This window comes from Phacochoerus africanus, chromosome 10 (genome assembly GCF_016906955.1).
Source record: "Phacochoerus africanus isolate WHEZ1 chromosome 10, ROS_Pafr_v1, whole genome shotgun sequence".
Lineage (NCBI taxonomy): Eukaryota > Metazoa > Chordata > Mammalia > Artiodactyla > Suidae > Phacochoerus > Phacochoerus africanus.
Window position 1 is genome coordinate 117505896 of NC_062553.1, and position 25245 is coordinate 117531140.

General features: G+C 35.4%; 1 long non-coding RNA gene and 1 pseudogene across 1 annotated transcript in view; both read right to left on the reverse strand.

The window, feature by feature from the left end:
* LOC125137922 (uncharacterized) overlaps positions 1 to 25245 on the reverse strand; it is a 369450-nt gene that overhangs the window by 205900 nt on the left and 138305 nt on the right. The window lies entirely within an intron of this gene.
* LOC125110412 (uncharacterized) lies at positions 9267 to 9360 on the reverse strand (annotated as a pseudogene).

The window sequence follows — 25245 nt, forward strand, 5'->3', positions numbered from 1 at the left end:
AAGAGATACCTGAATAAACACTGTCGACTATAATAAAAATGCACAATGTAAGAGCTGTGAGTTTCAGTTTCTTTGAGGCCTATAGCCCAGGAGACAGCCTCTCAGATGGCTCTGAGGAACTGCTCCAAAGAGGGGAGAGGAATCAGTGTGTGCATGATTTGGGGGAAGGAGTACATGCACTCAAGTAGACAGCTCTGTAGAAGGTTACTGACAGTCATGAGGAACAGAGATCCCAGTTAATGATTTTAGAGCTTCCCAAGGAGGAGAAGATGCAAGAACCCAAGCTCATAAAAAAATTTCTTCTGATTACTTTCTGGGGGGTTTATTTTATTTAGTATTCAGATTCATCATTTTGTTATAACTAGTTCTTTAAACCCTTGAGTAGATTTTCCCTTACCTAAAACAGAGTGCACTTACCTAATTTTGCTCTAAATTGTCAAGTGGAAATAAATACAAGCTGTACACACAAAGCTTTTAGTAATTAAATAGATTTTTGGAGGGCGGAATGATGGGGCGGGTGCCTAGTGAATACCAGCCGTCACCACAATAGAGACTACTAACTGCCCACAAACTAATTTCATAGAGTTTATTTCATAAATAAAGTTTCGTTGGCCTACGTTTGGGCTCTCAATCTTTGAGGACAGATACACTGACTTGATCCTCTCATGAATGTTGAATGAACCTAGTTAAACCTAATAGAGTTATATATATTTATCAGAATCTGAATTTATTAAGGTACAGGGAGAAATACAACTGTCAAGTGAGTAAGATTTTCATCAGCAGAGCCATTTTGAGCTTCTTATTTAAGAAAAGCTATGAAAAGTCAGATAATTAGATTACTTTTTAAAATTTATTTTTTATTGTTATTTCCCCCACACAAATTTTTTTTTCTACTATACAGCACGGGGACCCAGTTACACATACATGTATATCATTTTTTCTCCCACTGTTGTGCTGCACTGTAAGTATCTAGACATAGTTCTCAGTGCTACACAGCAGGATCTCATTGCTAATCCATTCCAAAAGCAATAGTTTGCATCCATTAACCCCAAGCTCTCAATCCAGGGGGTGTGGAGAAAAGGGAAGCCTCCTGCACTGTTGGAGAGAATGTAAGCAGGTACAAACACTATGGAGAACAGTGTGGAGGTACCTTAGAAACCTATTCATAGAACTATTATATGATTCAACAATCCAACTCTTGGGCATATATCCATACAAAACTTTCCTTAAAAAAGACACATGCACCCACATGTTCACCGAAGCTCTGTTCAAGATAATTAGATAAGACAAAGAGATTTGGCCTAATAAGTAATGTGATGTTAATGCTTAGTTACCTTAAAGTCTGATAGTCTGGGGACTATCAGTAGTAATGAACCCGACTAGTATCCATGAGGATGCGGGTTTGATCCCTGGCCTCTCTCAGTGGGTTTAGCATCTGGCATGAGCTATGGTGTAGGTCATAGATGCATTCCAGATCTGGTTTTGCTGTGGCTGTGGCGTAGGCCCACAGCTGCAGCTCCAACTCGACCCCTGGGATTGAACCCACATCCTTATGGATACTAGTTAGGTTTGTTACTACTGAGCCATATTGAGAGTCTCCTGGAGGTTGTTTAATGACAGAATTAGAGACAAGTATTAAGTTTTCTCAACAGCTGGTTCTACCACTAAGAAACCTGGACTTTGACATCAAGTCAAGCTCTGTTTTGGAAGCTGCATAAAGACCCCACATTCTTGGAGCACCCTCTGTGGTACAACGGGATCCTCGACCTCTTGGGAGAGCAGGGACAGGGGTTCAACCCCCAGCCCCACACAGTGGGTTAAGGATCCAGTGTTGCCGTGGCTATGGCTTAGGTTGCAACTGCAGCTTGGATGTCATACCTAGCCCCTGGCCCCTGGGGAGCTCGATATACCTCAGGGCAGCCAAAAACGAAAAAAAAAAAAAAAAAAAAATTCCACATTCTTGGGAAGGGAAAGAGCTCTTTCTTTCTCTTGCTGAATAAACTCACAGGAAAATTTAAGAATCATTTTTCTTCTCTGGATACTAAAGGGTGAGATTTTTTACATGATGATTAAATGAAAAAAGTAATATTTATATCTTGTTTTGATTAAGTATTTATCAGGAAGTAGAATAACTAAGCTATATAAATCACCTTAGATGAGAAAAATTAAATATTTTAAATGAAAAGTACATTTAGTATTAAATTGCTTGAAAATTGGTAAAAATCTTTGTTTATATTTCTAATACCTGTCAGTTTTCATTCTCAATAGCTTCCCAATATTGTAGAAATAGAATGAAATATCTCATTCCTAATAGTTAGATACAAATGCATACAATGTGATAGCTACAAAATTTACATATATTTTCTACCTAAGAGAAAATTAAAATAAATTTTGTGGGATTTTTGTAGGGGTTGGGGATGGAGTGGGAGGTGAGATGGGTCATCTCCCATGTTCACTATTATTTACAGCGCTAAAGAGCAGTATTGCCACGAGAGGGCAGTATTTGGCAGGAAATCAAAGAAAGGTAACTATACAATTCCATGCAGATGGTAAAAGTTATTTACCAACAGAAAACATAGAGTTGTCTTGTCAGTAAACAACTTGAGCTTCATCTCTGAACTTACTTAATTGTGTGTGTGTGTGTGTGTGTGTGTGTGTGTGTGTGTGAGTTTTTCGACATCCATAGCATCCAGTGATCCAAAGATGTGGTCCTCATGACACTCCTGTCAGGTCACTAAGCAGGTATATTTTGTTTAGGCAGCTTATTTCTCTTCCCAAAAGCTGTTGTTACAGCACTCCTTGCCTTTGACATTCAGTTAAGTTTAATCAGGAAATAGTGCCACAGAATCCTACCACCAGCCCTATACTTTGAGGTTTTCTTATGTACATATGAATGGAGACAATCCTTCTTCTCCAGAGTTTATGCAACAGTGAGCCTTTATATTACTTTACTCACAAACCACTTAGGACCTCCTGTGATTGTGCCACAAATCCTGCCTTGATCATATCATTTTCTATTTCTTTCACCCAAAACCTGTTTTCTAAGTTCATCATTTATTTATTGCTAGGAAATTGGTATGCCTACAAATGATTTTAACAATGAGGACTATAACAAAAACAAAGTAATATTTGACACTTCTTAAAATGCATTTTCATGTTAGAATTCATTCTTGATAATTACTAGTAATAATACTTATTTAATATTAGCATTTGTATTTTTTGACCATTCTATTTAGCTAATATTTACATATTTTCCTTATTACTAGCACTGTCAAGTATAAGGTGATCTTGAACTTAATCTTATGATATGAACCATACAATTACTTCCAATTTACAGCTGAAATTAATGCTAAAGATGTACTTTTAAACACTTAGGTAGTTAAGAAACATGAGGCACTAGGCAGGCTTCGGCTTATTTGAGATCACCATGCTTGTAAGCAGCAGAACGAGTTTTCCTAACACTAGAGCTAGGAATACCTACCTCTTAGATTTTCTATAAACACCAACTTAAGTCATCTAAATTGAAACACATGGTGACATCTGAAGTGCTAAGCAGCTATTAGGTGTGTTAATTTTTAAATGTAAAGCCCTATCTTTATAGTCCTATGCTTACCAGGCCAATTAACTAATTCATCAAATATGTACCATATTGCTGGGATTTGAGGGTACAAAAATGACTAAGACTTAACTCCTCAAGGAGTGTTAACACATGAAAACTGAATGTGGAGACTGTCTTTTCTATGATAATCTTATCTTGAGATAAAATGGAATAACACAGACACATCAGCTATCTTCTGTATACAAGTGCTGATCTGAAGAGAGAAGCTGTATGGAACACAGACATGTTGCTTTCTGGTTTGAAATCAAAAGACCACACAAAATAGCCCTTTGTTTCTTATGACAGACAGTAAGTAGTCCTAGCTAGAAATGCAAATTAAAAACACAATGGGAACACTATATACCTACTAAATGGCTAAAATAAAATATAGTTACGACACCGATTACTGACAGGGATGTAGAGCAAGTGGCTCTCTCATATGCTGCTGGTGGGAATGCAAGATGGTACAGCAACTCTGGAAGTCAATTTGGTGCTTTCTTAGAAACTAAGAATGCAGCTATCACATATATGACCCAGCAATTGCACTCCTAGGCATTTATCACAGAGGACTGAATGCTTATATACATGCAACAACCTGTACACAAATGTCTATTGCAACTATATTACTAATAGCCAAAAAGTGGAAACAATTCAGATGTCCTTCAGTAGGTGTTTCAATAAACTCATGGCTTTAGAAGACTGCTAAGCAACAAAAAGAAGCAAAATATCAATACATGCAACAACCTGGATGAATCTCCAAGGAATATGCTCTGTGGAAAAAAAGCCATTCACAAAAGGTTAAATACAGTATTTTTCCATTTATATAACATTCTTGAAATAACAAGTTATAGAAATGAGGAAAGATTCCTGGTTGCCAGGGGCTAACAAGGGGACCAGGAGATGAGGAAAGTGGATATGACTATAAAAGGGCAACATATACTGTGGTGATGGAAATGTGCTGTGATGCTGTACTCAGCTCTGCAAGATGTTACCCCCCCAGGTGAACCCAGGTAAGGGATACTCAGGTTCTCTCTGAATTATTTCTTAGAAACGCATACAAATCTACAAGTATCTGAAAATTTTTTAAAAGATTATTTACAAATAAAAAAGTTAACTAACTGGTCTGGGTATTTCTTTCCAGAACCCTCTCTCTTGGGCAAGAGAAATTCACACTATGTAGAAAATAACAAGGAACATCTCAGAGAAGGAAAAGATGAAAGCAGGGATTGAAGAGAAAGTCATGGACAGGGCAGTTCCTATGGAACAGAGAACAATATCATTATAAATTAGGGAGAGGATGTGTTATAAAGATGAGAGCACTTTCCAGACTAGACCACCCCTCCTTCAATGGGGAGACCAGAGCTCAGAAAAGAATGATATCCTGATGCCCATCAGGAACCTCAGGAAAAGGCACTGGGACTGAGGTTCTGAGAAGATTCCTGAGCCTAAGTAGGGAATAGAGAAGAACCAGCAAAAACTTCCAAAGGATCATTCTGTTATTATCATTATCATTATCATTATTTTATTGGAGTATAGTTGACTTACAATATTGTGTTAGTTTCAGGTATACAGCAAAGTGAATCAGTTATACATATACATATATTCATTTTGTTTTCCGATTCTTTTCCCATATAGGTTAATACAGAGTACTGAGTACAGTTCCCTGTACTATACAGTACGTACTTGCTACTTATCTATTTTTTATACAGTAGTGGGTACATGTTGATCCCAACCTCCTTTTTTATCCCTCTCCTCCCAACATTTCCCCTTCGGTAATTGTCAGTTTGGTTTCAAAATCTTTGAATCTGTTTCTGTTTTGCAAATAAGTTCTTAAGACAAATATCATATGAGGTCACTAATATGTGGAATTTAACAAAGGACCTTCTTGATTGGACAATGAGCATGAGCATGTCAGCAAGTAGGGGTTGTGCCAAAACTCAAAATAACTTCTCAGTATCTTCTGTACTCTATGATCCACTGCACATATTTTGGGTGGGAAGAAAATAAGAAGAGTGAAAATGTACTTTTCTATACATACCAAACTGACAGGAACTAGGAATGTGATTTTATTATAGAAAAATAAAGCAAGTTAGTATTTTTTGGAAGTTGTTGTTATCTTCCAGAAATGTGGAGCAAAGTTCACATCTGCCAGTAGATGTCACAATGTCTTTTCTTGCTGAAATACTACACAAGGGAAGATTTTAATTTATATAATTTCGAGAGTCATAGCTTCTTGACATTATCTAGAGTCTGTATCACTTTAACAAAAGGCTATAGAATTTCTGGAGGCAGGATTTCCTTGCCTTTCTTACTTTTGATGATCCTAAGCTGAATATTATTACATTCTATGAAGAGTAAGGGTTGCCATTTACTGTGTGCTTTCCTTTGTATGCCTCTGTATAAACTAGAATGACCATAATCTTATTAGCAACAGGGTTACACCTAAAATAGTTAGACGAACAGTAGGACTAAAGGAAATCTATCTAAGGATAATGGGCATCCAAACTACTATGTTTTTCAGAGGTGAATGAGGTATATGTAGATACCAAGCCATTTCTTAATATATTATTAATTTAAATCAATATATTTTAATATTAAATTGCCATAAAATGTTAATGGAATAAAATCATCCTGCTATGCTTTCAGGCACAAGTGAACACTTTCTGGGGCTTTTACAGTGAGGCTTATTTTCCCTTTGAAGTTGAAATTACTACCAAATTACTCCCAATTGGTGGGGATTTTTTCCCACGTGGGGGACGAAAAATTTGCTTGTTATTCTGAGGTCCTTGGCAACCAGACTTACTTATTTTGGACTTCCCTTGACAACTGTAGTGGGTTGAATAGTGTCCCTCCACAATTCACAACCTCAGTGTGACCTTATTTGCAAATGGCATCTTTACATATGTAGTTATTTAAGTTACGGTGAGGTCATGCTAGATAGGTGCAGCCCTAAATCCAATGACTGGTGTCTCTGTAAGAAGAGCAGAGGAATGCACGGAGTCCTATGGGAAGAAGGCCATGTGAAGACAGAGGCAGAGATTAAGTGGTGCAGCTACAGCCAAGGAACACCAACAATTGCCAGCAACCATCAGGAGCCAGGAAGAGGTCAAAAGCTTTCTTCCCTACAGTTTGCAGGAGGAGAATCACCCTGATGGCATCTTAGCTTCAAACTTCTACACCCAGAACTGGGATGGAAGACATTGCTATTGTTCTACGCCACCCAGTTGGTGGACATGTATTAAGACGACCCCAGGAAACAAAGAAACAATCAATCCTCAGGTCCATTTACTGGGTGAGAAAATGTTTGGATGTTTGGTTTAAATCGGGATATTCAAATCTGTTCTCCCTGGAACACGTTGACTTATTGGTGCTTTGAGGAACAGCCAAGTGGTTCTCCAACTGCTTTTTCAGCCAAGTAGAAGAGAAGCTATTAAACTGGTTGAATGTATTTTTAAATCTTTCGTGCCCTTCTTGTTAAAAAGAAAAATTGATTTCCTCCTCCACTCTGAACCACAGCTAGCAGAAAGTGCTGTTGATTATAAAGAGCGTGGTAGGAGAAAAAGGGACAATTAGCTGAGAACTGGATGAAAATTAAGCATCCAATCTAACTCCATCTTATTTTCTAGTAATGCTTCCACCTAATTCACTTGGGAAATTAGTAATGTTGGTATTACTTTTATTTTGGTATTACATTTTAGTGTTTTTTTAATAGTTATTTATACGATGCAATTTTCTCATGTTTTTGTGAGAGGGGTAAAAAAGAAACAGCCAGTGTATGGTAATATTTGTTTTACCAGGAATGATAGGATTTTATGTATATTACTATTATATTCCAAAAATAATTTAAAAATATAAATAGGATGACCACAGGATTGGCGATCAAAAGGTGGTTTGGGGAAAAGGTAGAAATAAAACTGGAATTAGGAGTTCCCGTCGTGGCTCAGTGGTTAACAGGTCCGACTAGTAACCATGAGGTTGTGGGTTTGATCCCTGGCCTTGCTCAGTGGGTTAAGGATCCAGCGTTGCCATGAGCTGTAGTGTAGATCACAGAGGCAGCTCGGATCCTGCGTTGCTGTGGCTGTGGCATAGGCTGGTGGCTACAGATCCAATTTGCCCCCTAGCCTGGGAACCTCCATATGCTGCGGGAGTGGCCTAAGAAATGGCACACACACATACACACACACAAAAAAAACTGGAATTAAGAAGGCTTTTTCAGTCTTACCTATGCTTTTAAAAAAATTGTTTATGAGGTCAATTTATCTTTACTTAAAATGAAGTAGCCAGTCGAATAGCCTCGGCCCTAACCCTCAAGGAAATTGAATCTGGCATGTGTAAAGCTGGTTCTCTAGTAGAAGAACAGGGAGCACCTCATGATAATTCTGCTGAAGCCAGCGAGGTCCCTCCAGAGTGGAAATGGCAGGCATTTCTCAGCTCATGGGTACCATCTCTTAGTGGAGAGGAAAGTAGAGAAAGAAATAAAGAAAGAATGCCACCTTTCATAATGCTTCCCTCAGCTCACTCGGAGGCTAGTGGGCTTAATACCTCACTAGTCCACCTTGGAAGATCACAGTATCAACACAGACCAAGAAAACATTTTCTTGTAGACCAGCTCTAATTATGAGATTTTTGCAATTATTTTTCAAAATTTCTAACATGTTTCAATACATTTCAAAGAATCTCAAGGGAAAATAAGTCACTGAGAAGGTAATTAGTCATGGCATAAAGAAGCAGAGACTGTATCCCTAGGTATCATTGTTTTTCTGAAGTCCAACAACCAGGTCTGTGAGTACATGTATGGGTGTGGTGTGTGTTTGTGTTCACGTGTGTTTCTGTGTATGAATTTGTGTAAGCGAAACAGAAAGAGAATAAGAAAAGTTCATTTGCAGGAAGAAGGGAAAATAAAATATAAATTAGCTACTTCACTTAATTTTTATACGTTTCTTATTGACTCTCTCCTTCCATTAGGATCAAAACTCCATGAGGACTCAATCTGTTATGTCACTGGTGTAGGCCCAATGAATAGAACGGTACCTGTCACTCAAGTCCCACAGTTTACATTAGGGCTCACTCTAGTCACTGACAACCACTGATCTTTTTTTTACTCTCTCCATAATTTTGCCTTTTCTAGAATGTCTTATGGCTGCAATCATACAGTATGTAGCTTTTTCACATTGGCTTCTTTCACTTAGTAATATGCATTTAAAATTCCTCTGTTTTGTTTTGTCATAGCTTGATAGCTCCCTGAGTAATCCTCCATTGTCCAGATGGACCACATTTTATCCATTCACCTACTGAAATTGCTTCCAAATTTTGACAATTATAAATAGAGCTACTATAAATATTCATGTGCAGGTTTCTGTGTGGACATAAGATTTCCGCTCATTTAGGTCAATACTAAGGAATGTGATTGCTGGATATTATGGTAGGAATATGTTTATTTTTATAAGAAATGGCCAAACAGTCTTCCAAGGTGGTTGTACAATTTTCATTCTTACCAGCATGATGTTGTATTTTCTCTGTTGCTCCACATGCTTGCCAGCATTCAATGTTGCCAATGTTTGAGATTTTAGTCATTATAATGTATGTGTAGTAGAAACAATCTCATTATCTTTTAATTTGAAATTCCCTAATGATGTATGATGTTGAGCATCCTCTCATATGCTTATTAAAAAATATGAAAGGTATCACAAATTTACATGTCATCTCTGCACAGAGGACATACTAATCTTCAATTTTGCTATATGTGCTTCCAAAGTGAGTGCTGTCCTTTCTTTTGATTCCCAAGTTGAAGAATGTAATGATTAAAACAAATGTAATCATGAAATGGAGTTTGCAATTGCCTGAGGAGTCATATCTATTTCTATGAAATATAGTATGAGATCAGACCTGTGAATGGGGAAAGAGCAAGAGCTGTCTAGAAATACAGAAGAGAAAAAAATCGTAGGAAGAAAGTGTACTTTCAGACAAAACCATAAATGTATCCTAGGGTCAAGTGTGCAGGCAAAAACAAGGCAGGTTTTTAGAAGGAAATTAAAAAGGGAGGGAGGGGCAGGGAAGTAATGGGAACTTGGCTTTAGAAACACGTAGCAAGTTTTCTTCCAACATTTTAATTTCACTTTTGTCTTCTGCCTCCTGTTTACAGGGTTTAGGAAAACAGTATGATTCAACACTTATAAAAAGGTAATCAAACTGTTTAAGGCAGGAAGATTTTAAACTTATAATTGGACACCTGTATTTTAAGATGTGTGAAACTCTATACCATACCCTAGGCCCTGTTTGGGTGCTGGGAATAAAAAAATGGAACAATGAAACAAACAAATTTCCTGTTTCAATGGAAGTTATATTTCAGTGGCTGAAGGCAAACACTAAAAATAAACAAACAAAAATATCACACATAAACTATAGAAAAATAAATCAGGGTAAACTGAAAAAGTAACACTGATGTGGCTCACATTTATAGAGATTTACTGAGGAGAGTTTTCTTTTAATATTATATCTGAGGAGATCCTGAAGCAGGCCAAGAACACCTCACTTGAAGAAATAACAAATGCTAAGGTCTAGGAGTAGAACTTCCTTGGCCTGTTCAGAGAACAACAAGGAGATTTGTGTGCTTGGAATAATGGCCAAGGTGGCTTGCACTTTGAGATAAATGGGCAAGAAGAGAAATGAAAGAGTTGAGGTGAGACATGTAAGGGAGAAAAACATATAGGGCTGTGTAGATCTATGAAATAACTTTCCTGAGAGTAGATATGAAAATGCAATCAACCAACTTGTCCTAGTTGGTATCTACAGCACACTCCAGCCAAAAGAGAATACACTGCTATTCACTTGCAGATAAACTATTATCAAGATTGATCATATTTTGGATAATGAAATAAGTACGATTAATTTAAACATCTTTTTATTTTTTAATTTTTAAATTTTCTTACAACTTTTAAAGCTTATGTCTCATTTATAGTTATGACAAAATATTGGCTATATTCATCGTGTTGTACAATACATTCCTTAGTCTACCTTATACCTCCCATTTATACCTTCCCACAAAATTCTGTACCTCCCACTTCCCCACCTCTATATTGCCCCCTCTCCAGTGGTAACCATTACTTTGTTCTCTATATCTGTGTGTCTGCTTCTTTTTTGTTATATTCACTAGTTTGTTGTATTTTTTAGAGTCCACATTTAAGTGTTATCATATCATAATTGTCTTTCTCCATCTGATTTATTTCACTTAGCATAATGCCCTCCAGGTCCATAGATGTTGCTGCAAATGGCAAAATTTCCTTTTTTATGGCTGAGTAGAATATAATGAATATAGAAACATGACAAATAAGAAAACATGGAATATATAAAAGAGTACAAAGAGGAAAGTTATAGCTCAAAAAATTTGTTATCATTAAGAGACTCAAATAACATAGCTCAGCTTTCACTTTAAGAAACTAGCAACATGGAATTCCCATTGTGGTTCAGCCGTAACAAACCTGACCTGCATCCATGAGGACACAGGTTTGATCCCTGGCATTGCTCAGTGGGTTAAGAATCCCACATTACTGTGGCTCTGGTGTAGGCCAGCAGCTGCAGCTCTGATTTGATGCCTAGCCTGGGAACTTCCATATGCTCTGGGTGCAGCCCTGAAAAGACAAAAAGAAAGAAAGAAACTAGAAACAGAAGAGCAAATATAAAGTAAGGAGAAGAAATCATAAAAATCAAAGAAGAAATCAGTGAAATAAAAATACACAAAATGACAGAGAAATTTTAAAGAGCCAAAACCAATCCTTTGAAATAAATTTGAAATACCTCTACCAAGGTAAATAACTCCAAAAAGGAGTGACACAATTAGGCTGAGAAAGGAGATATCACTACAGATTCCATAGCTATTAAAAAGAAAGTGAAGCAATATTAAGAAGGACCTTTGCCTAAGAATTTGACAACTCATATGAAATGGACAAATTGCTTGTATGACATAAAATATCAAAGTCCTTGCAAGAAGAAATAGACAATCTGATTTGTAACGTCCTACACTAAGGACACTGAAGTTAGAGATAAATCCTTCCTAGGTTCAAAGTTTCACTGGTGAATTCTACCAAATATTTTCAGAAGAAATAATACCAATTCCGAGCAAAGTTTTCCAAAAAATTTAAGCTAACGGAATACTTCATAACTTCTATGAGCAACATCTTGAAGCAAACGAAAGACATCATACCGAAAGTGAACTGTGTTTATGGTAGTGTTCGTTTATGAAATGTATAGAAATATCAAATCACTCTTGTGTAACAGGAACTAGCATGGTGTTGTAGGCCAATAATATTGCAAAATTAAACAAACAAACTTGTATAAAAGAGGTAAATTTGTGATTACCAGATGTGGAGGGTAGGGGAGAGGGAACTGGATGAAGGCAGTCAAAAGGTACAAACTTCCTGTTACAAGATAAGTACTAGAGATGCAATGCACAACATGATAATATAATTAACTCTGCTATATGTTATATATTAAAGTTGTTAAGAGAATACATTCAAAGAGTTTTCTTCACAAGGAAAACATTTTTTTAATTTCTTTAAGTTTGTATCTGTCTAAGATGATGAATGTTAATTAAACTTGTGATAATCATTTCATGGTGTATACAAGCCAAATTAATACACTGTACACCTTAAACTTGTATGGTACTACATGTTAACTGTATCTCAATAAAACTGATAAAACTGGGAAAAAAGTAAACTGCAGATCACTATCTCTCATGAACATAGACACAAATATTCCAAATAAAATATTATCAAATCAAATCTAATGATATATAAAAGGGATAATACACATTTCCATCTAAGATTTGTCCTAAGAATTTGAGATTTCTTTAGCAGGAAAAAAATCAGACAAGTCTAGAGTCAACTACCCTTCAGTAGCATCAAGCGCATCTACAGCACAGACTATGGATGCTCATACTATTCTCCAATAAAAGGAACCAGGGATTCTTGGACAAATGATTAATTCAAGGACTGAGCAAAAAATAGACAAGGTGAGCCTGTAGCCTCTTATAATGCAAGATATTAAGTATTAAAAAAATTCACAACGAAGGGGGGTATGTCATAGGAATGTAGGAACCAACTGAAAGAGTTTCTAATAACCAAAACTAGAACAGTTTGAGCAAGAAAACAGTGTTGAATTAGAACCCAAAGTATAAATAAATACTCATATAATCAATATAATCTCATACTCATATAAATAAATATTTGTGGTATTTGTTATGACAGCCATCGGAAACTAATACAGAGGGAACTAGCACTACTTTTCTATACAGCGGGGTAGATGCTTTACACACATTGTTATCAGGGGAATCCTTCTCTTTGCCCAAACCAATACAAATGTACCTACAACATTAAGTACTTCCGTGAGTTATTTTCATGATCCATTTGCTTTGAGATACAAGAGAAAATTCAATTCCTACATGTCTGGTTTGGGGAAGAGAACAGAGATGGATAGCCATGGAAATAATATATTGGTCTCTAGTAAGCCCTGTCAAAGGACCCCAATGGAAAGAAAGCCAGTAGTCAGAAGCATCAGGGTTGTGTTAGGTAAGGGTTCAAATAGTCCCTTAAAGCTCCTTAGTGATAAAGTCTGACACGCAGTATGGAGATTTGCACTCCTTGCACTTTTACTAAAGTTCTGACAACATTGGGAAGTCTTGTACATCAGTTATGCTGTCTGGTGGGGTCAAAACATTATTGGGAGGAATCATGAATCCCACTGGGAAATGGGAAAATCACTCTGGACACACCCAGCAGGATCAGAAATACTTGCAAGTAAGTTTATAGAGAACACTAGGCAAAAGGTAATTAAAAAAGAGAAAATGTCTACTGTTGATATGACAATATTTAAAGCCTAAAAGGCCTAGGAAATTTGGATTATAATTCTTCTATTTAATTCTTATAACATCTCTCCTAGGAAAGATGTGAATATGGCAAACCAATCTCTCACTATAAATTTTTTGAGAATATAATTATTTGTAGCCTTAATCATCAATTACTTAACCTTTTTAAAAATAGTTTTTGGTTTTTGCTATCTCCTGCCTACCAGAAGGTACGTATCACTTCTGGCTTCTGAATCTACTGCATACCAGTCAATCAGGAATAATATAAAATGAGGCATTGGAAATTGCACATGGTGTCCTATATAATTGATTTTATTACATATGAAACAACATAATAACAGTACCAGTGGGAGAAAGAATTGTGCTAGATATAGATAACTGACAGCTGTATATTTAAACAGAAAGTTTGTGGAAACACTAAAGATGGACTTAAAAATAATAAACTTTATAAATATCTTAGATTTTTAAAATTAAAAGTTTTTCCCTGAGTATCTCATCCTTTTAAAATTAAGCAGTGAAAAAATAACTCTAAATTTACAAATTTGAAAGATATATCTGTATTTTTAAAAATATCTAAATATTCCTCCTGCTTTTCTCTGATTCATTGCTTCTTTCAAGCTGTTTTCCCTAGGACAATAATAATTTCTAGGGAACCAAGAATTTAGGAGAAAACAGATTCAAAACCAATTGTTTCTGAGTTTATTTTTAGTCTTTAAAAATATGACGCTTAATGCCATTTACCTTACTACATTGAATAATGTTCCTATCAGAGTTGTTGCAATCACCGTCTGCTAAATAGCTAATGAAGGTGATAATTAATGAAAACATAGGCACAATACAATCTGATTGATTGACATTCACAACACCCTAGAAGAAAGCTACAGGGATTGAAGAATTAGTTATAAATTTTCCATAACCTTTATTTGTCATAAGCCAAACTTTTTAGTTTTGGAAGACAGTACCATAGAGTATTCCCAACACACACACAAATAAATAAATAAAACAACTCTTTTTAAACAGCAACAGCTTCCAAAATATTTCAGACTATTTCCTACTTTTTTTATACTACGTATGTAATAAATTCTTCCTTTTAACACTTAGCACCAGTATATTATTCAAATATAGACTATTTTGAGGCATAGTAGAGTCTCAGTAAATGCACAGTTAGAGGCTCATATTTGGAATTACGCCAACCTACCAGCCTACATGGCCAGCTCTAGGATATCAGCTATTAATTTCTAAGCAAGACTGTTTTTGGAAAATATTACTAGATTTAATTTTCAGTTATTTATAAGCAACAAATTCACCGAATTCACTTGAAATTTTTCTTGCTATGAATTGATAACCCTAAGCAATAATCATTTTGTGACATATTTATACCACTTAGTAACAAGAAGAATGAATACTTCATTCTTCTATACTGCAATAGCATAGATGAAACTTAAAATAATACCATTAGTGAAACAAAAAGCCTGATCAGCAAAAATTAAATAGCATATAATATCATTTACATACAATTATAGAGAGTAAAGAGTGACAAAAATGTATATTAGTGGTTGTCTGGAGCAGGATGTGGCTGGAGGCATGGGAAAAGGAGTTACTAAAGGATACAAGGAATTTTGGAAGGAGATGATTATGTTCCTTAGTTTGATTGTGCTGATGTTTTCACAGGAAGATAATTGTGATAAAACATAAATTTGTATACTTTATATATTTATTTATTACAACTGGGTCAAACTTTAATACATCTTCATTATATTCTTTTATCATGGAAATGTAAGTTGATTTTAAAATTAGAAAAACTGAACTGTTATCATATATATGGTAAAAGAGTGTTCCCATCGTGGTGCAGCGGAAACAAATCTGACTAGGAACCATGAAGTCACAGGTTCAATCCCTGGCCTCGCTCAGTGGGTTAAGGATCTGGCGTTGCCATGAGCTGTGATGTAGGTCACAGACACTGCTCAGATCTGGCACTGCTATGGCTCTGGTGTAGGCCGGTGGCTATAGCTTCAATTAGACCCCTAGCCTGGGAACCTCCATATGCTGTGGGTGTGGCCCTAAAAAGGACAAAAGACAAATATGTGTGTGTGTGTGTGTGTGTATTTCGCATATATATGTTTTGCATACATATGTTTCACATACATATGTTTTGCATATATATTTCACATATATATTTCATATATATATGAAAAAAGATAAGCCATTCTCATCTTGAGAGATAAAGAAGTACTTGCTAATATTCAACATACAGTTACAATAAAAACTCATAACTATAACACACTATATGATAAAAAGCATTTGTTCTATCTTTAATCAACATCAATTTGATAGTGACATTGAATTAACTTACTCAGAGATGAAGAATAAGAAAACAATACTTAAAAATCCCCACTTTTGTGCTGCATTATAGCAGATATTATAGTCAGTGCAAGAAAGCCAAAAATGAAGAATGAATGCATAAATGAATAACTGAATGAATGAATGGATAGACAGAGTATTTGAAAGGGAGCAATGAAGTTGTCATTACTGTAGATGGAATTATTATATCTGCAGAAAAGTCCAACAGAATTTACAAATCATATGGTAAGGTAATTAGAGAGTTAATAAGTAAATTATCCACTTCTCTTGATGTAAAGAAAAAATCAATTATGCTTCTATCCATAAGCACAAAACAGAAAGAGACTTTCTTCTTAGAGAAATACAATAAGTAGAGAAATAAAATAGCATTTGTCTCTTTTTTTAAGGCCACACCCATGACACATGGGAAGTTCCCAGACCAGGGGCTGAATCTGAGCCGAAGCTGAGACCTACACTGCAGCTGTGGCAGTGCTGGATTCTTTAACCCACTGCATCAGGCCAAGGATAGAACGCACCCCCTCCTCAGTGATCAAAGCCACTGTAGTCAGATTCTTAACCAACTGCGCCCCAGAGACATTTATGTTAAACATAAAAATGTTAAGGATAAATCTGACATAAATTTTGCAAGATTTCTACACTAAAACCTATAAGATATTTGGTGAAATTAAAGAGATCTAAATAAATTTAAAGTGGCTAGAAAGATACAGTATTGCAAAGAGGATAATTTTCTCAAATTGGTAAATTCAATCTGCTCTCACAGAAATTTCTGGCATGTTATAAGTGTGTGTGTACATGCTTCTGTGTGTGTGTGTGTGTGTGTGTGTGTGTAAAACCCAACTTAGAATTTATATAAAATACAAATAATCAAGAAAAAATAAGGCACGGTGCTAGACAATTAGACCAACAGAAAAGAATGGAGAGTAAAGAAACACACACACACAAAAACCTTCATTTGATTTAGAACAATGGGAAACTATATTCTATTCAATAAATGGTGCTGGATAGATTTGATATTCACAAAGAAAAATATTAATTTGTAATTGTACACACTATTTCTAATGGTAAAATCAACAATGCTTTTAGAGAAAAATGTGTAACAATGACATTGAGGTAGGAGAAAATTTCTTGAACATTTATAAAGGTAAAAATGAAACATTAATGTTAATAATGCAACCACAAAAGACCCAGAATTGCCAAAGCAATCCTGAGGAACAAAAACCAAGCAGAGGCATAACTCTCCCAGACTTCAGGCAATATTACAAAGCCACAGTCATCAAGACAGTGTGGTACTGGTACCAAAACAGACAGACAGACCAATGGAACAGAAGAGAGAACCCAGAAATAAACCCAGACACCTACGGTCAATTAATCTTTGACAAAGGAGGCAAGAACATAAAAAGGGGGAAAGACTGTCTTTTTAGCAAGTATTGCTGGGAAACGTGGACAGCTGCATGCAAATCAATGAAACTACAACACACCCTCATACCATGCACAAAAATAAACTCAAAATGGCTTAAAAATTTAAATATAAGAAAAGACACCATCAAGCTCCTGGAAGAGAATATAAGCAAAACATTCTCTGACATCAGTCTTATGAATATTTTCTCAGGTCAGACTCCCAAAGCAACAGCAACACAAACGGAACTAGAAACACTCATTCTGGGTGATTTAAGTCATAAAGAGAAAGACAAATACCATATGCTATCACTTATATCTGGAATCTAATATATGGCACAAATGAACTTTTCCACAGAAAAGAAAAACATGGACTTGGAGAATAGACTTGTGGTTGCCAAGGGGAGGAGAGGAGGGGTCGGGATGGATGGGGTTCTTGGGGTTAATAGATGCAGACTATTTCCTTTGGAATAGATTAGCAATGAGATCCTGCTGTGTAGCACTGGAAACTATGTCTAGTCACTTATGATGGAGCATGATAATGGGAGAAAAAAGAATCTATACATGCATGTGTAAGTGGGTCACCATGCTGTACAGTAGAAAATTGACAGAACACTGTAAACCAACTATAATGGAAAAAAATAAAAAATCATCATATAAAAAATATTCATAAAGATACATTAATAACTTCTCATAATAAAAAGGATGCTATCAACATGGTGAAAAAAAAACCAATAGTGGGATACATAACTCTGACAGAATAATTTTACTCAAAATGCATAAAAAGTTATGCATATGAAGATGTAAATGTCCCCCAGTGATAAATTCTTCAGTAGTCACCGCACAAAATGATATTTAAATGACAAGCATACAAGAAGGTGCTCAACTTAATTTTTCATCATAGAGATACAAGTTAAAACACAAAACATTACATACCCAACAACCAGAATAGCTACCATGAAAAAGACAGACAATGCCAATGTTCATGAAATCAAAAACACCTGAAATGGATAAAATGCTGATGTGATATGCATTTATTTACCCACCTTGGAAAATAATTTTGTGGTATCTACTAACATTTTACATAAACCAAACAATTCAGCAAGCCTATGTCTATTTATACACAAGGAAATTCACAGACATGTTTTCCAAAAGACATAACAAAATTGCCCATAGTGGGTGGGTATTATCATTAATAATGCCAAACTAGGACATTTAAAAATATTAAACATGGGACAACAATTATACAAAAACCAACTAAATAAAACTAAATTATTTTGGAATACTCAATATTACAGAGATAGCATTTCTCTCTAAATTAATCTAAAAATCTTAATTTAAATTCAATTATATATTGATGAAATTCTAAGAGCTCTTTCTAAAATTTATTGGGAAGAATTAGTGCATGAGCACAGATAAGCAAGTTTTGACAAGAAGAATATGAGAGGATCTTGACTTAATATATATTAAAATACCATAAAATTATAGTAATTTAAAGAGAACAGAATACAGAAATTTAAAAATAAAGCAAGTTAAAAGAACAGAAATTTTAGAAAAGACCATTTCATATATAGATATATTTTATGTAATAAGCAATACATGTCATATAATAGAAAGATAGTGGACAGTTGTTACCTCAACATGAGGTAATGTTGAGATAACTGGCTATCATTTTAGGAAAATAGTGTAAGCATACTTTATAATACCAGCAGAAGTAAATCCCAGAAGAGTTGTAACTTTAAGGTTAAAATTGTAGTCTCCTGATTTCTGCTGATAGTTGTCTTGATTAATAAGATCCACCTTAGTGCTAAAAATAAATATGCTGGATAATTTCTTTTTTAATCTTAGCACAAAATGTACAAAATACATACTGAGGTCAAAACATACTAGGGTCAAAACTGGACAGGAAATGGAACACGACTTTTTTTTTCTTTTTTCCCTAGGAGGCATTATCAAATCTCTCTAAATTGGGATTCTGGTTCTGATTACTTCCCCCAAATAAAAGGAACAAATGTCAAAACCCAGAGGCCATTCTGGAGATTCAGCTCATCACAAAATGAAGTAATAATCCAAAGTAATACACCTACAGTGGAAGCAAAGAACTAGAATTAAATCATCCACCATGCAAATTCACAGCTGTGTTTGCAAGTTCTGGAAGGTCAAAGAAGCATAAGCCATCAAATTATTTTAATATAGCCCTAGACTCTTAAGGCCTTTAGGAGCACGGCCTTAAGAGTCTAGGCAAACTCGACACAAATAGATTTTGAAATGGTCAACACAAGGTCAAAGATACAAGATGCAGCAGAAAACAAGAACAATGCCTGAGAATAAACAGAAACGACAGCCAGGAGAGACAAATAGGTGGAAACATACAGGCACAAATGGACATAGATCATTGAAAACATAAAACTATAACAACTACATATAGCAATAAAAGAAAAATTTTGAAAACTTTTAAAAGGCAAAATTATGGAAAGACGTGAAGATTTAAAAAAGAACTAATTGTATTTCTAAATATAAAAATTCATTAGCAGAAGTATAAAGTAACCCAAATTTAAAACTAGGTATTCAAGAGGAGTTTTGGTTTCAGTAAGGCAGTGTAAGGTCTCCAGCATGCATCTCTCCTCCTTACTACCACTAAAATTTGGCAAATACATACATACATACATGCAGATAAGAAATAAAAAAATCAAGCTATCTGAAGAATCTAAAAATTACAGCAGGTGAATTGTGGAATGGAATCAAACATTAAGAAGCAACTCTCACAGAGTGAGTTTTATATTTATTGCTTTTGTTTTTTCCTTCTCATGGCTTAACGTCTGGCTTGGGCTCCAGTCCCAGTGGTGTCAGCAACCATAACAGTGATATTCTAACCTCTCTGTTTATGATCAAAGGAAAACATTGAAAGGGTCTCAGGAGATTGCGACTGTAAGCAGGAAATGCCAGAGGGGAGAGATACAGAAAAGGGGATCCCCTAATTCTTTTCATAGGCATATCCTGGACATAGAGTAGGTTCAGTTCCAGATTCCCCCTGAAAGTGCAATAAAGTGAGTCACACAAATTTTTTGTTTTTCCCAGTGCATATAAAACTATGTGTACACTAGGATGTAGTTCATGAAGTGCACAATAACATTGTCTAAAAAAATAAAATGCTCATACTTTACTGCCAAAAATTTCTAACCATCATCTGAGCCTTTGGTAAGTTTGTACCAGTAATATCAAAGGTTACTAAGCACAGATCGCCCTAACAAATACAGTAATAATGAAAAAGTTTGAAATATTGTCAGAAGTACTAAAGTATGACACAGAGAAGTGAGCAAATGCTGTTGGAAAAATGGCACCAACAGACTTGCTTGATGCAGAGTTGCTCTAAACCCTCAATTTGTAAAAAACACAGTCTTTGGGAAGTACAACAAAGCAAAGTGGAGTAAAATGAGGTCTGTCTGTATATGCACTAATGCATGTCTCAGCCTAATCCCTACATCATGTATGTGTGGACAAGCCTAAGAAAGCCTCTGAACTGAATTAGGACTTGAACTAACCAGTTTCAATCTAATCCCTGACCATATATCCTTTGGACAAATCTAACCCAGCAGAGCAAAACCTGGGAGCACTGAATTGCTAATTAAACCACTGTCCATGGCTTATATAGAAGTTTTATTTGTTTGTTCGTTTGTTTTGTCTTTTGTCCTTTTAGGGCCGCACCTTCAGCATATGGAGGTTCCCAGGCTAGGGGTCTAATTGGAACTGTAGAAGCTGGTCTATGCCACAGCCACAGCAATGCAGGATCTGAGCCGCAACTTCGACCTACACCACAGCTCACGGCAAAGCCGGATGCTTAACCCACTGAGCGAGGCTAGGGATCGAACCCACAACCTTATGGTTCCTAGTCAGATTTGTTTCCGCTGTGCCACAACGGGAACTCCCAATATTTAGATTTTTTGATTTTATAAGAAATTACTAGTTTCCCAAAGCTTCTGACTCGATCACGTTCCTCCAACTTGAAGAATCTCTGCACATTCCTTATGATTCATACTAGTTATGAAGTCTCTTGTATTTTTAACCCTAAATTGTATTTTGCCTTTATTTTTTTAGTATAACAATAGTATGAGAGATTTTTCTTTCAATACTTAGACATATCACAACGTGTTTTTATACTTCTGTAATTCCTGTCTTTGCTTCTCTGTATGTAATGTCTTTTTCCTCTGGCTGCTGTCAAGAATTTCTTTTTATTGTTCCTTAATTTTCAGCAGAAGGAAAACAATCTCTTATTTTCTCAGTGCTCCTATAAGACTTGGACTCATGAGACATAGAACTTGCACAGGCACACCTCAGAAATACTGTGGATTCAGTTTCAGGCCACCACAATCAAGTGGGTATCACAATAAAAAGAGTCGCATGAATTTTTGGTTTTTCAGTGCATATATAAAAGTTATGCTGACACTATGCTGTAGTCTATTAAGTGTGCAAAAGCATCATGTAAAAAACAATGTATGTATCTTAATTTTAAAATACTTTATTGCTAAAATATGCTAACCATCATCTGAGCCTTCAGCAAGTTGTAATCTTTTTGCTGGTGAAGGCTTTTGCCTCAAAGGTGATGGCTGTTGACTGATCAGGATGGTGGCTGCTGAAGATTTGGGTGGCTGTGACAATTTCTTAAAATAAGACTACAATAAAGTTTGCCATATCAATTGAAAAATGTCTACGTAGCGAGCAATACTGTTTGATAGCATTTAACTCACAGCAGAACTTCTTTCAAAATTGGAGTCGATCTTAAACTCTGCTACTGCTTTATCAGCTAAGTTTGTGTAATATTCTAAATCATTTATTGTCATTTCAACGATCATCACGGCATCTTCACCAGCAGTAGATTTCATTTCTAGAAACCACTTTCTTTGATCATCCATTAGAAGTAACTCCTCATCCATTTAAGTTTTATTATGAGATTGCAGCAATTCAGTCACACCTTCAGTCTCCACTTCTAATTCTAGTTCTCTTGCTATTTCCATCACATCTAGTCTTCCTCCACTGAATTCTCAATTTGTAAAAAAAAAAAAAAGTAGTCTCTATGAAGTGCAATAAAATGAAGCACAATAAAATGAGGTCTGCCTGTATATGATAAGGAATGTTTGCTTTCACTTTCCCTAGAAGCATTTCATTTTTCACTTACCATGAGAATTATATCTGTAGCCCTTTTCTAGTTAATTGTTCTGTTCTGGGCAAAGTGGTTACACCCCGGATGGGGTCCTGAGGTTAAGGCTCAGGTGGGGGGAACTGAAGCCTATCTCCCCGTATGTACATTCACATTTCAAAAGGTAGGAAGCTCAGACTTGGAGTCATCTCTTAGTTGAAAAAAATTAGAAACACCCAGGATTATCAGGCCCATTTATATCCCAAAATATTACCATGAGAAGACAGAATCTTCTCCAACCTGTCTCAAAGGAGCTAAAGTTGATTTTTTCTTCATTTACGAAGAGGGGATATAGTTGTCTCTCCTCCTGACTATAAATAGAGACAATCCATTTTTCTCTATCACTTACCTATGGAGTGTCTGGTCACTGTTTCATAGAATGCAGGTGATTTTTCCATTTGGCTTTCATTGTAGTGCCCCAGAGGTAACATTTGAGGTAAGGGAATTGAATGTAAATTATTTACTATAAGTAATTAATAATTAGTTTGATCCTGAACACCTTGTGTGCACATTTAGGATAAAATTAATAAAGATGAATGAATATTAAATTACCAAAAAATATCAGTCATGATCATTTATCCATCTTTCCAAAGAAAAAGCTTTTGTGTGTAATTCATTTTTGTTACTTTCCTTTTTATTGAATAAAACTATGATTCTGGAGTTCCCGTCGTGGCGCAGTGGTTAACGAATCCGACTAGGAACCATGGGGTTGCGGGTTCGGTCCCTGCCCTTGCTCAGTGGGTTAACGATCCGGCGTTGCCGTGAGCTGTGGTGTAGGTTGCAGACGCGGCTCGGATCCCGCGTTGCTGTGGCTCTGGCGTAGGCCGGTGGCTACAGCTCCGATTCAACCCCTAGCCTGGGAACCTCCACATGCCGCGGGAGCGGCCCAAGAAATAGCAACAACAACAACAACAACAACAAAAGGCAAAAGACAAAAAAAAATTATATGATTCTTATTTTCATGCCATCTAAATAATTGTTTTTATTTTTGTGTTTTCTTTCATTTCTCAATTTTCATTTTGATTTGAAATATCTAATTTTCTTTTTGAATGATACCAATTTAAATATGAGCAATACTACAAGAAAGAATATTTTTTCTTCATGCTTTCCTATGTCTTTTTTTTCTGGGGGGCCAATAGGAAATTACTGAGCATATGTAAGTTCCTAGACCAGGGATCAAATCCAAGCTGCAACTGGGACCTATGCTACAGCTGTGGTAAGGTCAGATCCTTAACCCACTGTACCACAGAGGGAACTCTATTAGTGGTATTAGATTCTTGAATCACAGTCCTTTTATTTTAAAACACTGTAAAACTGTTTTCATTATTTTCTACCTTGCAGGTTTCCAGATGTCAAGTTCAATATCAGTTTGATCCTCTTATCAGAGTAGGTAACATTTCTTCTGTTTCTATTACTGAGGTTCAGAAATTTCACTAGAAACTTTCTTACAAAGGATCTATGAGATCTTTCAAATATATTATTCTCAGCTTAGAGAGCTCTCCCTCTTTCTCAATCTTTCTCCTTTTTTCTTTCTTTTACTATTGCTCATATTTTGCACAGATATTTTATTTTGCTTAAATTTTTTATATTTGTTGTATTTGTATGTTGTTATATTTTTTCCAAATAAATACATTAGAACATTGGTTTTTAGTGGCAACATATTTCAAAATTTCTCCATTGTGTATTGTAGTTTCTATGCTTCTGAACTCCAAAAATTATTTTTGTATTAAACTTCTGTATTCATTTGTCTTTTTGTATTAAACGTCTGAACTCCAAAAAGGTATTTTTATATTAAACTTTTTTCCTTAAAATGCTTAATTACTTTTACAATTATAATTCTTTCCTATGTTCTTCTATTTGATCTGTTTCAACTATTCTTACTATTTTAGTTGGCTTAGATGTAGGAAATTACTGAGTCTTCCAAAATGGATTATATTTTTTCTTTAACTCTTCATGACAATGGATATGATTCTTCAGAAACTCATTCATGATAATGGCATATCCTGTATAGATTAAACTTTTTAGTGGAAGAATACAAGGCATAAAACATGTCTCAGTTGGTCTGTGGCAAAAGATGAAAAGAACTTCCCCCTGTGATTCAGTAGAAGCAGCTTATTTTTCCTCTAGATATAAGCAGAAGGAGGTAATCCTTTCCTAGACACATTGAATGACATCATTTCAATCCATTATTTCAGTCTCTTCTCCAGAGATGGGTACCACCTTTGGATACATACTGAACAAGGGATTCTAGGCAGGCCATTCTCATTGTGCCGAAAGACTCAATTTGGTTGATCTGACTAGTTCTTCTAGGACAAGAAAGAATGTGTATGTATTTCCATAGAAACCAATAATAAGCAATCTTCTGTCATTGAACCTTTATTTTTTTTCCCTTTTTCTTTCTCCATTTAAAAACACTATTGCCCTATAATCACTCTATATTCTCTTCTCTCTGAATATCTTGGCTTTCGATTCACTTGAGATTTTTTCTAGGTTATTAAGTAGTTAAGTCTTCCAAAGAGGTTATTATTTTTTTATATTTTTTTTTTTATTTTCCTACTGTACAGCAAGAGGTTATAATAAGGAAGATAGGGTCTTGAGTCAACCTTCAGATCATCCATTCCATTATATTCTAGTTATTACATGTTGTCTTTTAACTCAGACTTCAGTATTGAATTACATTTGTTCTTTAATTCACAGCAGACAATCATTAATCATTATAAAAATGTCTAGATGATACTATTGGTTAATTTTATTTTAGTATTTCTACCTCTTCATTCTTCATTCAAACCACCATTCCTTTTCCTATATACACATCTATGATAGTGGGTTTAATAAATT